The sequence below is a fragment of the Carassius gibelio genome, chromosome B6 (genome assembly GCF_023724105.1).
Source record: "Carassius gibelio isolate Cgi1373 ecotype wild population from Czech Republic chromosome B6, carGib1.2-hapl.c, whole genome shotgun sequence".
In the NCBI taxonomy this organism is placed as follows: domain Eukaryota; kingdom Metazoa; phylum Chordata; class Actinopteri; order Cypriniformes; family Cyprinidae; genus Carassius; species Carassius gibelio.
This window is the reverse complement of record NC_068401.1, coordinates 20,906,296-20,919,192: the sequence shown is the minus strand read 5'-3', so window position 1 is coordinate 20,919,192 and position 12,897 is coordinate 20,906,296. Positions and strand designations below refer to the sequence as shown.

At 44.5% G+C, this 12,897-nt stretch overlaps 1 pseudogene; it reads left to right on the top strand.

Moving 5' to 3' along the window:
• Nucleotides 1-656: 656 nt before the first annotated feature.
• LOC127959073 (uncharacterized protein K02A2.6-like) lies at nt 657-3,645 on the top strand (annotated as a pseudogene).
• The last annotated feature ends 9,252 nt before the right edge of the window (nt 3,646-12,897 follow it).

Below are 12,897 nucleotides of genomic sequence, written 5' to 3'. Positions count from 1 at the left end.
TAATGTATGTATGTGTAATAGTGGTAGAAAAATTATACTAATATAATATGTATTATATATAGTGTTCCTGTAGCTCAATTGGTAGAGCATTGCTTATCAAGCGCAAGGTTGGGGTTTGATTCCCTGGGAACACATGATAGTTAAAAATTGATAGCCTGAATGCACTGTAAGACGCTTTGGATAAATGCGTCTGCTAAATGCATTAATTAAATTTACTAATATAATATAATATAATATAATATAATATAATATAATATAATATAATATAATATAATATAATATAATATAATATAATTTCCACAAAAAGTGATTTCCTCATAGATTAAAGATGCAGTTCGATGGAATAAATGATGCATTGAAAGACAAAGTAATTAACATATAAAATGATTTAATCATTGTCCCTTTTCTATCTTTTTTTATATTAAGTCTTATATTTATATTAAGTAATATTACATTATGTCTTAAATTTAGATGATGCTATGACGAGGTAGGTGATTGTAGCACATTCTGTTTAGAGGCACATATTTAATAAATAGTTATTAAAGAACTTAAAAATTGTCAGAAGAACATTAACATAGTTAACATTAAATACTAATTAATTATTGTTTTCAGTGGATGCAAGGCTAATTGCAAGGTTCCGTAGACATTTCTTCACCATGAATGAGATCACTGATGAAGACAAAAAGCGCTCTATCTTGTTAAGTGTCTGCAGAGTAAAAACTTACAAGCTAATGAGAAACTTAGCAACGCCGCAAAAGCCGGGAGACTTGCCGTACAAAGATTTAATGGACCTGATTCAGAACCACCACAGCCCTAAACCTTCAGTGATTGTGCAGCGTTTCAAGTTCCACAGCAATTTTCGTAAGTCTGGTGACTCTATTGCAAAGTTTGTGGCCGAGCTTCGCCAGCTTTCTGAGCATTCCGAGTTTGGGGCCGTGCTGGAGGACATGCTGCGTGATCGCCTAGTGTGCAGCATTAATGAGGATGTAATTCAGCGTAGGCTGCTGGGGGAAGCAACGCTCTCATTCACAAAGGCAATGGAGATTGCACAAGGTATGGAGTCGGCAGCATTACATGCCAAAGACATTCAGAAAGCAAACAGCAGTGCACAGAGTGATGTGTTTCAGGTGACTAAGGCTGCTAAAGGGAAAGCAGTAGAATGTTACAGATGTAGGGGAGCTCACTTTGCAACTTCTTGTAAATTCAAAGAGGCAGTGTGCCATATTTGTGGCAAGAAGGGACATTTGGCAAAGAAATGCAGGAGTAACAAATGGAAAGTCAAAAACTCCAAGGATGGGGGAAAACCTCACTCAAAGACACATCACATAGGGGAAGTTGAACAAGAGGAGACCTGTTCCTATTCAATGTTTAACTTGAGTGAATCTCGTTCAGACCCTCTTTATGCAACGATTCAAGTTAATGGAGCAAGTCTTAAGATGGAGATAGACACAGGAGCTTCGGCATCGATCATCAGTGAGGAAACTTATGGAAAGTTATGGATTAATGATCAGACACCGGCATTATGTGAGTCTTCCATTAAACTGAGAACCTATACTGGGGAGATTATTCCAGTAATGGGTGCTGTGAAAGTGAACATTGCTTATGATAGACAGACAGCTGAAGCTCGGTTGCTCGTTGTCAAGGGAACAGGCCCGAGCCTGCTGGGGCGGGATTGGCTCAGCAAAATTGAGTTAAACTGGGGTGATATTAGGCTCATAAAAGGGCTTGGTGCAAAGGATGCGATTGCAAGGTACCAAGATGTGTTTAAGGACGAGCTGGGCACCCTGAGGGGCACCACAATGAAACTTTGCGTGGAGCCCAATTCTATTCTTCTTTTTTGTAAACCCCGGTCTGTCCCATATGCAATGAAGCATAAAGTTGAACAAGAACTTGAGAGGCTTCAGCAGCTTGGGATTATTGAACCGCGGGAGGCAAAACCTTCACTAAGCTTGACATGAGTCATGCCTATCAACAGTTGTTGCTAGACGAGGAGTCAAAGGAATACGTCACGGTCAACACTCACAAAGGGCTGTTTAAATATAACAGGCTGGTGTTTGGGGTGGCGTCTAGCCCGGCCATTTTTCAAAGGACAATGGAAAGCCTGTTGCAGGGAATTCCACAAGTGGCAGTGTACCTCGACGACATTTTGGTCACGGGAAAAACAGAAGAGGAGCACCTCAGTAACCTGGATCAGGTTCTTCAGAGGATGTCAGAGGCAGGCCTGCGGTTAAAACAAGCCAAGTGTACATTCCAGGCTGAGAGTGTGACATACCTGGGACATCAAATATCAGCCCAGGGCCTCCTTCCCGTGCCAGAAAAAGTCAGGGCCATTAAAGAGGCCCCCAAACCGGGAAGTGTGTCAGAGCTTGAATCATTCCTGGGCATGGTAACGTATTATGGGAAGTTCTTGCCGGATCTATCAACCGTGCTAGCCCCTTTTCACCAGTTGTTGCATCATGGTTGCCAATGGAAGTGGGGGGTGGCACAGGGTGGTGCCTTCACAAAAGTAAAAAATCTGCTGCAGTCAGCCAGTGTGTTAGTCCATTTTGACCCAGAGAAAGAGCTGACAGTGTCTTGTGATGCCTCGCCATATGGCATTGGTGCCTTACTGTCGCACAGGATGGCGGACGGCTTGGAGAAACCCATTGCATTTGCGTCAAGGACGCTTACTAAAGCAGAAAGGGGGTATGCTCAACTAAATAAAGAAGGCCTGGCTATTGTGTTCGCTGTGAAGCGTTTTCACCAATATCTCTACGGCTGTCCTTTCACAGTTTTCACAGATCATAAGCCGTTGATGAGCCTGTTCAGTGAACATAAGGGCATTCCTTCCATGGCATCAGCTCGTATCCAGAGGTGGGCGCTGACATTGTCTACCTACCAATACCGCATAGTATACCGAGCGGAGGAAAGAAAATGCCAATGCGGATGCATTAAGCAGGTTACCACTTCCAGACATCCCTGCATCCACTCCACTGCCACCTGAAACTGTTTTCTTGTCAAAAGTCAAAAGATTTATCCTCCAGGGCTGGCCAGGCAGGTTGGTAGACATAGAAATGAAACCTTTTGAGAAAAGGAAAAATGAGCTCTCAGTTCAGGATGGTTGCATCTTGTGGGGTTCAAGAGTGGTGGTACCGCCACCAGGACGAGCCAGAGTGCTGCAGGAGGTCCACATAGCCCATCCTGGGGTGTCACGCATGAAAAGCCTAGCAAAGGCATATGTCTGAAAAAATGCCCCCACCAGTTCCTCTTCAGCCCTGGGAATGGCCTAGTAGGCCTTGGTCTAGGTTGCATGTGGATTTTGCGGGCCCATTCATGGGGCGAATGTTCTTAGTCATGGTGGATGCCTGCACCAAGTGGCTGGAAGCACACATCTTGAAAAACATCACAGCTCCCGTGACAATTGACACACTGCGACAAGTGTTTTCTATTCATGGCTTGCCGGATGTTGTCGTCTCTGATAATGGGCCAACTTCTACGGGAGAGTGTTTCGAAGAATTTCTAAAGAAGAATGGAATTAGACATATTCTTACAGCCCCTTTTCACCCTGCTTCAAATGGGCTGGCAAGAGAACGAGTTTCAGAGAGGGTGAGGCTGTCTTTGTCAGAAATTTCGCCAGAGGTCAGCGCTGGTTACCGGGATCAATAGTCAAAGAAAGTGGTCCTTGCTCGTGTGTGGTGAGACTGTCAGATGGGCGGGAGGTTCGACGTCATCATGATTATCTGAGAAACCTGCACACATCAGAGCAGTGGAGTTGTTTTGAGCAAGCTGCTGGATGGGAAAACAAGGAGAGTTCTGAGTTGAAAGGAATACTGGGCCCTCCGCAACTGCCATCCACACAGAGTTAGAGGGGGCGGTTGTGCAGGTGCCAGTGGAGACACCTTTGTCTCAGGACAGTGTACCCACCTCACTTGGGGAAAGTGCAGAGACTGTTCGGAGATCAAAACGACAGAAGAAAGCACCTCAAAGGCTTCATTTGTAGCTCATAGTGGAAATGAGAGTTAAATAGTCGGTACAGGGGTTGAAGTTGAAGTTTTGATTTAATTATGTTGAGTGGTTAATGTTCATGCTTTGGAGGGAGATATGTTATGAAAACAGGTTATGGTACCTTTAAGAAAGGTTCTGGTTAATGTTTTGTTTTCCCTTTAGCGTGTGTTTGTTTTGTTTTCCCTTTAGCGTGTGTTTGCTGTAAGGAAAACGGGGACCAGTTGCTTTTTGCTGTTCTGAGTGTAATGTTAAGAGATTGCGATAGTAAAAACTCTCTGGTGTGCTAAACTCTGCTTGGACTCCATTTATTACAAAGGCATTGAAAGGAAGTTGGTATAGCACTTTATATTGGCTGTTTTTTTTTTGGCCAAGTCAAATTTCCTGACCCACAACTCTCTATAACATACTGAACTATTTTCTTGCCAGTAGTCTTTTAAAAGTGTAAACTTTCCTCAATAAGCTGCCATGAACTGATACCTCATTCATGGGTCAATGTTGCAATACAAGTTATGTGCTAAAGTTTTGTCTGAATATAAAATATTTATTGGAGGACAAAAGAAAAAAAATGTTGGAGGAACTTCAGTATGACAACGTGTGTTTTGTAGGAACTTCTGTATGACAATGTGTGTTTCATCTGAATCAGCATGTGCTAGTTCCCTTTCAGTTTAAGCTTCGAGAGACCAATCTACTTAGAGTGTAACTAATGGATATTGACATGCAATGATTGCATCCAGCGTCTGCTGATCATAGGATGAGCATACTTGTTCATCGAGTGGTGTTCTTCCTTGCCAAAAAACCCCCCGGAAATGCTTGATCCAGGTCATGCTTTCCTTTTTGCAGCAAGGGTTGAAGCAAAGGCTGTCACCCTCCACCTTTTCATTCTATGTTGTTGTGATTGTTGCTAACCATGACCCGTGGAAGGGAAGTCAGTACGGAAGCATGACCTGGCCATCAGGTTGCTTAGAGGGGCGAGAAGGTTAATTGCCCCCAGTCCCCCTCTATACACTCTTGGGACCTGTCTCTAGCACTCAAAGCACTATAGCAGGGCCCATTTGATCCTTTGAAGTCACTTGAGCTGAAGTTTCTATCAGTGCTTGATCTGCTTGTATTGGCCTCCATCAAGAGAGTAAGGGACCAGTGCACATTTTCGGTCAACGATTCATTCCTAGAGTTTGGGCTGTTTGACTCCCAGGTAATCCTAAGGCCCTGGCCTATCTATGTGCCCAAGGTTCCCACTACTCCCTTCAGGGATCAGGTGGTGAGCCTGCAAGCACTGCCCCCAGAGGAGACAGACCCAATTCTATTTTTGCTTTGTCCCTTCCGAGCCTTGAGATTGTATGCAGACTGGACACAAATCTTTAGGACCACAGACCAGCTCTTTATCTGTTACGGAGGCCAGCAAATGGGCAATGCTGTCTCTGAGCAGAGGATGGCCCATAGAATGGTGGATGCCATCACCCTGGCTTAACAGGTTGCAAGCTCACTCTACTAGAAGTGTTGCATTTTCCTTGGTGCTGGTTCGTGGCACCTCGCTGAAAAATATTTGTAGAGCTGTAGGGCAACACATTTGCTAGATTCTATAGTCTTTGTGTGGAGCCAGTATCCTTCTGTGCTCTCACCTCAAATGGGCAGAAACATTGGGAGGCCCCGGTTTAGTGTTGGGTTGCTAAAACCAATCTGGAGCGGAGTCTGTACTGTAGACCCTGTCGAGCTCCTCCATCCCCTCATTAGCCAGACTTGGCAGAATGTCTAAAGCCAGGCCCTCACTCAGTGAATCCATTAAGTATGTGTAGTTGGCTGGGTTCCATATGTAGAGACCTAAGTGAACCACATGTGTGTAAAGTCCATGGTATAGCCTCAGAGCCTGTATTTCCCTGGCAGACTTCTGCCATTTCCAAGAGGGTTACAATCACCTCTTATCCTCCATATGCACCTAAATGGCTGTTCATATGTGTAAGTGCTTCCAAAACCTCCTTCAGGGATGTGATGCAGAGGATGCAGAATGGGGCTTCTGCAACGTTCCAGTTCCAAGTGGACTGGATACATTTTTCCAGTGTTATTCAAACTCACTCAGAGGGTAGTGCTATGACAACGGTGAGTGGTCTTCTTGTTGTGAGCCCCAGCCTAAACCAAAAACGGGGAGCAGGAGGCTCGTACAGGAGACTGGAAGGGGCAGCATCCATGGTGCTTTGGTAGGGATTCCAATTCATCAGTCACAATGTGAATCATAGTGACTGACTGAAAGGGAACGTCTCGGTTACGTATGTAAACTTAGTTCCCTGAAGGAGGGAATGGAGATGTCAGATCACGTCTCTTTGGCGGCTGTACCACCACTGAGCTGCCGGGTTACTGGTTCGGCTTCTCAGTGAAAACCTGACATGCATTGCACCTGTTACCTTTTTATGCTCACTCTGTTATCAGCGGCAGCTGGATGCAATCATTGCATGCCAATATCTTGTTTAGTTTACACTCAAAGTAGGTTGGTCTCTCGAAGCAAGATCCCAATTCGTTGGTTACAACTTGACATCTCTGTTACCTCCTTTAGGGAATGAGGGTTACTTGACGTTTTATTTGATAAGATGAACAAAAAGCTTTTTATGTTAAAAATTACTGAAATGTCATAGTTGACTAGACATAGTGTCACATACAAAATCTGTGTTTTATAGCTTTTACAATACAACTTTTGTTTTTATATTTGAAAAGTGTCTTGTCTATGACTAATAATAAATGACCAAGATAATGAATAATGAATGTATTAAAATGTTTCTACAAAAATCAGTCATTAAGATCTTTCCTTGTACCCTTTTTAAACATTATTTAAGGTAAAGAGAGAGGAGGAGAGAGAGCAAGGGAAAGAAAGTTTTTCACAATATTTTCTTTCTTTTTTCCCCCTCATGAGTATTCTAACTGATAAACATCAAAATTGTGAAAACTGATATGACCTGTCAATTTATAAATGACTTCTGTGAAAAAAGGCAAAAATGTTTCTATAACTTTATATTTACTTAAAATGTAATGAAATAAAAATTGTAAATAAAATAAAATAAAAATAAAATATGAATGACGCTGAAATTCTAAGATAGTAAAGCAATATGCACAGTACATTAAGAACGCAAACAATTCCCAACACACACTTTGAGACAATGAATACCAAACCACATAGGACTATCATCAAAAAACATCTCTAGGTTACGTATGTAACCCTAGTTCCTCGAGGGAATGAGACGCTGCGTCGAAAACACTTTTGGGGAACACGTTTAGTGTGAGTGACTCTGAATATCATATCTAATCTGTCTTATAGAAGAGCGTGAAGTCACGGGCAGGGTGACGTAAGCGACCAGGAAGCTATAAAGGCACGAGCCGTGCAGCTGGCTTCAGCTTTGAGTACCAGCAAGCGCCGGCAGGGGTGCCGGGGGTATGGCCTCGAGAAGCAGCGTCTCATTCACCTCGAGGAACTAGGGTTACATACGTAACCTAGGGACGTTCCTCTTCAGGAACTCGAGCTGTCGAAAACGATTTGGGGAACGAGTACCAACGCTGCCAGACTACCAAACCCCTGCCTAGTGTGTATCCGAAGAGCACAGCTTAGGACGAGAGGACTGAAGTGCCTGGAGTGACTGGCATGTCTAAGCCATAGAATCTTGCAAAACTAGAAGGCGTGGACCACCCTGCAGCATTGCAGATGTCCAGCATGTACACACCTGCTAGAAAGGCCTTGGAGGCCGCCATACCCTGTGTAGACTGAGCCTTGGCTCCCGACAGTGGGGGACGACCAGAGGACTCAAAGTGGTGTTGATAGTTTCAACTATCCAACGACTAATAGTCTGCTTAGAAGCAGGAAAACCCCTCTTGGGGGGACTGCAGCATACAAGCAATTGGTCCGTATTTCTCCAGATGGCAGCTCTGTGGACGTATGCATCCAGCGCTCGAGCTGGACACACACAATTTAGCTTCTCTTGGTCGGGAACACGGTACCATACTTGAGGTCTCAGCCTCAGTGCACCGTGGAGGAAACGTGTGACTAAGGGGTGTCTTCCCAAAACTGGCCATTGAGAAGGGCGTGGTAGGCCACAATGGCCGCCACGTAAACCTTCAGCGTGGAGTGGGTCAACCCTGCAGAGAGACTGGCCTTGTAGAAACTCCATAACTGTACCAACTGGGCAGTTTACTGGGTCTAGCTGGCGGTCTCTGCACCATGAGGTGAAGAGTTTCCACCTCAGGGCGTACAGTTTCCTCATTGAGGGAGCTCTGGATTGGAGGAGGGTCTCAACAAGAGAGACCAGCTGCTAATAGTTGTGCCCCCTCAGGGGCCGCACCCACAGCTTCCACAGCTCCAGGCGAGGGTGAATTATTGTGCCCTGTGCCTGTGAGAGTAGGTCTGTCCTGATCGGTATCTCCCATGGAGAGCCATTGAGGAGCGAGACCAGGTCTGTGAACCATATTCGGCCCGGCCAGAACGGGGCTACTACTAACAGACGGACCCCGTCCCGGTGTGCCCTCGCCAGAACTCGAGAGCAAGGCAATAGGGGGAAAGGCGTACAGTCAAAGCTTAGCCAGGTCTGTACCATAGTGTCCAGTCCCAGAGGATTTGGATGATCTAGAGAAAACTAAAGGGGACATTGAGATGTCTCTTGAGTCGCAAAAAGGCCTACTTGAGCCCTGCCAAAAACTCTCCATATCTGCTTCACCACCTCGGGGTGAAGCCTCCATTCCCCGGTCCTCGGCCCCTGCCTCAATAGTATGTCTGCTCCCTTATTTAGTTTCCCAGGAATATATACTGCTCTTAATGAGAGGAGTTTGCTCTGGGACCACACAAGCATCTGGAACGCAGACCTCCCTGGTGGTTGATGTAAGAGACCACCGATGTGTTGTCGGTGCACACCAACACATGGTGACCCCTTAAGTCTGGGAGGAAGTGCTTCAGTGCACGATAAACTGCTAGCATTTCTAGATAATTGATATGCCTTGTCAGATGGCGACCGCTCCACAGACCACGGGCAGGATGGCCACTCATGACTGCACTCCAGCTATAACTATATAACTATATATGATCTGAGCTATAACATGCTTGATCGTGAGCATTTTGAACTTCAATCTCATAATTGAACGATTTAAGACCCTCAAGTCTATAATCGGACGCAACTCACCATCCTTCTTTGGAACTATGAAATACCGGCTGTAGAACCTGGACTCTCTTGAGGGACCACCTCAATGGCCTCCTTCTCTAATAGGGTTTTTACTTCCTGTTCCATAACCAGACCTGCTTGGGGTCGACTATCACCGGGATGACCCCGTTGAATCTCGGCGGTGCAGAGCCGAACTGAATACGATAGCCTTTATCTAATGTATGCAGGACCCATTGAGATACATTTGGCAGTAGTTTCCACGCTGCTAAATAATCTACTAAAGTAATCAGTCTCTCGAGACTGACCTCTGGTGTAAGAGGCCCCGAAGTGCGCCCTGGAACTCTGGCAGGGTTGGCAGAGTAGGGGCACCCTCTGCAGTCGTGACTGAAACATGTTAGGACTTCTTAACCGAGGGCCTCCCAGCCTGAAGTACGACCAGTACATCAGATCCCCCTTAGACTGGGAAAACCCTGGGTCAGAGCATTGCTTCAGCCTCCGGTCCCGACGCAGGGGCAAGCTCTGACGATAGACTGAGAGGGCTGCTCCCACCCAGCAGCCCCTCCAGTATATAATCATTTCTCAGAGTGAGTCATTATATTCCTCAGAATTTAATGCAAACAAACAATCAGACGAGTAAACATGGTCTGACTTGTTGGTATAATTCATATGTAACTTCTCATAGTCAGATAGATACTGAATTTAATTCCTCAGAATTAATGCAGTTAACCAATCAGACGAGTAAAGACGGTCTGGTTTTGGTAAGATTCACATCAAAACTGAAAATGATGTAATACATGCGTTGCATACAACACGCAAGACGCTTAGTCACGCAAACAATATTAATCTCCTCTGAGATAAGTAGCGGCAGCTGCGAGTTCATAGAGGGGGAAGGAACCACTGTGCGTGCTTCTGAAATCTTCTAAATCTAGGGAATATGGGTGGAGATAGGCAGAGCCGTCTTCCATTGATATGCTCTCAATGACAAATGCAGAAATGTTAATCCATGCATTTATGACCTCAAAGTTAGATTATTGTAATGCTTTATTGGGTGGTTGTTCTGCATGCTTAGTAAAAAAACTACAGCTAGTCCAAAATGCAGCAGCAAGAGTCCTTACTAGAACCAGGAAGTATGACCACATTAGCCCGGTCCTGTCAACACTGCACTGGCTCCCTATCAAACATCATAAAGATTTTAAAATATTGCTTATTACTTATAAAGCCTTGAATTGTTTAGCACCTCAGTATTTGAATGAGCTCCTTTTACATTATAATCCTCTACGTCTGCTACGTTCTCAAAACTCAGGCAATTTGGTAATACCTAGAATATCAAAATCAACTGCGGGCGGCAGATCATTTTCTTATTTGGCTCCGAAACTCTGGAATAACCTACCTAACATTGTTCGAGAGGCAGACACACTCTTGCAGTTTAAATCTATATTAAAGACCCATCTCTTTAACCTGGCTTACATATAACATACTAATATGTTTTTAATATCCAAATCCGTTAAAGGATTTTTAGGCTGGATTAATTAGGTAAACCGGAACCAGGAACACTTCCCATAACACCCGATGTACTTGCTACATCATTAGACGAATGGCATCTACGCTAATATTAGTCTGTTTCTCTCTTATTCCGAGGTCACTGTAGCCACCAGATCCAGTCTCTATCCAGATCAGAGGGTCACTGCAGTCACCCAGATCCAGTACGTATCCAGACCAGATGGTGAATCAGCACCTAGAAAAGGACCTCTACAGCCCTGAAAGACAGCGGAGACCAGGGGCTTCATTTATAAAACTGTGCGTAGGATCCTTACTAAAAATCTATATACGCACAAAAGCCAAAAATAGCGTACACAAAAAATTCAGATTTATAAAACCATGCGTACGCACACCTGCACGCAATTTTCACTTTATAAATCACAGCCTACCTGATAATTTGCGCACGCAAAAAAAAAAAAAAATCATTTAGCGCCCTTTATCCGCCCACATTCAACCATATATAGACAATGCAAATTACCTCATTGACCATGCATATTAAAAGGAGCAAGGGAATTAGTGTTTTTTTAAAAACAAAATCATGGCAGCAATGGAGAGCAAGGTCAAGAAGTGAAATTTCTCTGAGGCCGAAATAGAGGTTCTTGTGAGTGAGGTGGATGAAAGGAAGGCTATTTTGTTTGGTGGTCACAGCAGTGGAATTACCAATAAAAAAATATTTAGAGTAGCAACACATCACTGCAGTTGTTTCGGCAAACAGGACAGTTCCAGATGTAAAAAAAAAGAAGTGGTCCGATCTTAAGGTGGGAGCAAAGAAACTGCTTGCCTCTCACCGACAGAGTGTGTGTGTGAGACCGGGGGTGGGCAAAGTCGCCCCCCGATTTGTCCCCGATGGAGACCCGAATGGCCTCGATTCTCGGCCAAACCAGTGTGTGTGGCATTGTGTCTGAGAGGGAGGGAGACACAGATGTGCTGGATACAGGGGAACCAGGTTAATAACTTTATTGCTTGTGTGCTCAATTAAACAAAATAAATTACATAATTGGTTTAGTCCTTATTGGTTTAGTCCTTATTCTGCAGAGTCTGCGGGAGCCCAGTGTGACGAAACTCCCAGCGCAGAGTCTGCAGGGGCTATGGAGTTTCCCGAGGTCCCCAGCACAAGTGCGTCCCGACCGTATGGCACGGCTGGAAGTGGCTGAGTGCTGACAGAGGCTGTTCTGCAGACACAGAGAGACACCATTAATGCAATTACTGTAATCGCAGATGAGCTTAAGCAAATAAGGGTTGTGCTGGGTGACATTGCATCTACATGAAAAGATCTTGTTAAAAAATGTTGTTCTTCACAAATGGCGCATTACTTCCTGACGGAGCATTGCTTCCTGATGATGTCCTTCTTGTTGGGGAGGGGAGTGTGGGTCAGGCTCTTCATGCTGGTGTTGTGGTAGGTCGGGCTGAACAGGGATACCATTCATCAGTGCAATGTTGTGTAAAATAGCGCACACTATGATGATCTGGCATACTTTTTTGGTTGACATCAAAGTCTACCGCCCGAACCATCAAGGCAACGCCATCTACACTTGAGGAGTCTAATGGCTCTCTCAACTACTGAGCGTGCACGAGGGTGGGTATCATTAAAGCGCACTCAAGAATGGCGTGAGTAGCCAGCGCCTGAGCGGGTAACCGCTGTCACCTGTAAAGTATAACAGATTATTTGTACAATAGGCTTTAACTGTTATGTAAAAACAATTATATGCAGTTACTTACCCAGAAGCCAGCCATCGCGAACGGCACCTGCCCTAAGTCGATTCCCTACACTGCTGTGCGCTAGAATAAAAGAGTCATGTGTAGAACCAGGCCATCGTGCCACAACATTCCTTAGAGTCAAGTTGGCGTCACATATAATTTGCACATTTATTGAATGCACATGTTTGCGATTCACATAAATGAATTAATCTACATATGGAGCCCTTATAGCAATATGAGTGCAGTCGATTGCGCCGATTACATTTGGGAAACCGGAAATTGCTGCAAATTGCCTTTTGATATTGACCTGTTCTCCAACAGTGTAAGGAAACTTTATGTATCGATTGGTCATTTGAATAATCCCTTTCAAAACTGCAGGCATTAATGAGCTTAGGGATGGCTGTGAAATCCCAGACCTATGACAAATTAATAGGAATGTTAAAATCAATAAGGTTTTGCTTTAAAAAAAGTACATTTAGTTACCTGTCGCCAATTTCCCACTGATATGTCCCGGTTGCCAAAAATCCTAAAACTGAAAGTACTTGGGTTG